Source organism: Canis aureus, chromosome 33, assembly GCF_053574225.1.
Source record: "Canis aureus isolate CA01 chromosome 33, VMU_Caureus_v.1.0, whole genome shotgun sequence".
Classification (NCBI taxonomy): domain Eukaryota; kingdom Metazoa; phylum Chordata; class Mammalia; order Carnivora; family Canidae; genus Canis; species Canis aureus.
The window spans coordinates 30540032-30542996 of record NC_135643.1 but is presented as its reverse complement, the minus strand read 5'-3'; the positions used below and the strand labels follow the sequence as shown (position 1 = coordinate 30542996).

The 2965-nt window shown below is 42.3% G+C and overlaps 1 pseudogene; it reads left to right on the top strand.

Annotated features, from left to right (window-relative positions):
• The first annotated feature begins 531 nt into the window (after nt 1-531).
• LOC144303874 (large ribosomal subunit protein uL18 pseudogene) lies at nt 532-1599 on the top strand (annotated as a pseudogene).
• The last annotated feature ends 1366 nt before the right edge of the window (nt 1600-2965 follow it).

Below are 2965 nucleotides of genomic sequence, written 5' to 3'. Positions count from 1 at the left end.
GCTTTTTTGGTGAGAGCCAGGCCAAACATTGTCTGAAACTAGAGAAGAGAGCACCCTGAAGGAGGCTTTAAAGAAACAAACCCCTAACTATTCACTAACTTTGTATTCTTTTCCAAATTTACAATCTCTGAATTTGCAACCTTATGGACTATATTATCAGTAACACATTTGGTTCCAAATAGCTCTTTTGAGATAACGATATTGTTTTAACATGCTTTGAAGTTTTGCTGTTTTGCAAGAAGTTAATTAACTATTGCTTCCTGTTTATACTTTCACTGTATCTTTCCAAATACACTTGGTTAATTCTTTCAGTGTGTTCTTGCAGTATTCATTCATAATTGGCTCTCATGGTTGCTTTAAGTGGAGACTTTCAGGAGGCATCCATGATTCTGGTTTGCCTTTCTAGACAGAACCTTTTCCTCCTAAGTTCAAATAAGTGCCAATTAACATTTTAGTTGGCTGCTTTCAGAACTCAAGTCCTAGTTTAGAACCATCAGACAGGTCAGTGCTACATACTGCGCCTGCGCCCGGGCTGAGGCCTTTTCCCCCCGCCGAGCGCTGCTGGGCCTGCTGGTCTGTGGTGAGCCGTGGCCGCCGGACTCTGTTCTGCAGGATGGGGTTTGTTAAGGTTGTCAAGAATAAGGCTTCCTTCAAGAGATACCAAGTGAAATTTAGAAGACGACGAGAGGGTAAAACTGATCATTATGCCCGGAAACGCTTGGTAATTCAGGACAAAAATAAGTACAACACACCTAAATACAGGATGATGGTTCGTGTAAGCAACCGAGATATCATTTGTCAGATTGCTTATGCCCGCATAGAAGGAGACATGATCGTTTGTGCAGCTTATGCTCATGAACTCCCAAAGTATGGTGTGAAGGTTGGCCTGACAAATTATGCTGCAGCATATTGTACCGGCCTGCTGCTGGCCCGCAGGCTCCTCAATAGATTTGGCATGGACAAGATCTATGAAGGCCAAGTGGAAGTGACTGGAGATGAATACAATGTGGAAAGCATTGATGGTCACCCTGGTGCCTTCACCTGCTATTTGGATGCAGGGCTTGCCAGAACTACCACTGGAAATAAAGTTTTTGGGGCCCTCAAGGGAGCAGTGGACGGAGGCTTGTCTATCCCTCCTCACAGTACCAAATGATTCCCTGGTTATGATTCAGAAAGCAAGGAATTCAATGCAGAAGTTCATCGAAAGCACATCATGGGTCAGAATGTTGCAGATTATATGGTTACCTAATGGAGGAAGATGAAGATGCTTACAAGAAACAATTCTCTCAATATATAAAGAACAACGTTACTCCAGACATGATGGAGGAGATGTATAAGAAAGCTCACGCTGCTATACGAGAGAATCCTGTCTATGAGAAGAAGCCTAAGAAAGAAGTTAAGAAGAAGAGGTGGAACCGTCCTAAGACGTCTCTTGCCCAAAAGAAAGATCGGGTAGCTCAGAAGAAGGCCAGCTTCCTTAGAGCTCAGGAGCAGGCTGCTGAGAGCTAATAAACCAAACCATAATTTTCTATGAAGATTTTTCAGATAAAGCCAATAATAAACTTATTCACCAAGCAAAAAAAAAAAAAAAAAAAAGAACCATCATACAATTTGGAATTGTTATGTTTCTTCTGTTTTGTATAATTATATTAATTTTTGTATCTTTGTTGGCTGCTGAACTTTTTAAAAAAACAATGTACCCAATAGGATGATGGTGGCTCAATGATGAGAAAATACAGACTTTAGATGGGACGTACCTGAGAGCTTCTTGCTCCTAACCTTTCTTGTTACACAAATGTGGACTTAGTGGTTTCTATCTGCTATGCACTTTCCCTTCTACATAGGACAGGACAACCAGAAAAGGTCCTTCCTGACGCTGAGGGACAAAACCACTAAATATAAAGGACCTGACTATTGATCAGTAATACTTTCAAAGAAAGATCTGGATCAAAGAGGGAAATGTGAAATTTAATATAGGGAAACCTCACTACACTGGAGTCAGTCTGGAGGTTTGGCATGGGGAGTTTTCATGCCCTGCTACTTGTCATCAATTTGCAGCCCCAACACGAAGAGAAGCACCTTGCATGTGAATACTACTCTACTTTCCCAGCAAGAGGAAGGAAGGCTTCCTCCTCCTTGGAAATAGCCAGGCCAATAAGAGACAATCACAACTCAGCCAATGAAAATCCACTGGATTTCCAGTTCCCAGCTTATTTTTTAAAGTTAATGTTCATAGGATAAAGAATAAGGAACAGGAAGAGAAAAACAGAAAATGTCTGATTGGCTAGGGCTATACAGTCAGCCTTTTTTGGATAAGAGAAACAACATGAACTAAGTATAGAGCCAAGGACTGGCTTAGCATTCGGGGATTGGTTGACTATGTATACTGTGTTTCTGATCAAATGGAGCATTTGAGGACAAGTTTTGGTTTCCTGGTGAGGTACCTGGGCAGGAGCAGCTCCACCTTGGGCCTAGAAATTTGTTTCAACAGCTGATAACAACTCAACGGAGAATTGCCCGTTCTTTATGTATATGTGTTGGGGTTGGAGGGTAGAGATAATGCAGACTGTGACCTGGGGCAGAAACTGCACTGCAGAACTGGTCCTACCTAGGGTAAGGAGCCCATCTTTTGTATCAGTGGATTGGGCCAATTCTACTGTGCAATTCCTGCCTCAGATCTTCCATGAGGGAAAACTAGTCTGTAGTTGACATCACACCCTTGTTTAGTTTTTCCTCGTTGCCCTATCACTGTTTCTCTCACTCTTCCAGAGAGCACTTTCCCAATAAATAACCTGAATGAGAAAATACACATCCCAAGAGAGCTGGTATTGCATATGGTCCTAGAAAGCAAAACTGAGGATGGGACTCTGCATCACTAAGCTACTAGTAGGAAAGGAGACCACAGCACTGTGGGAGGTGCTACTAATTCCTGGCATGATGATTGCCAATCTCTAGCAGGAGAACT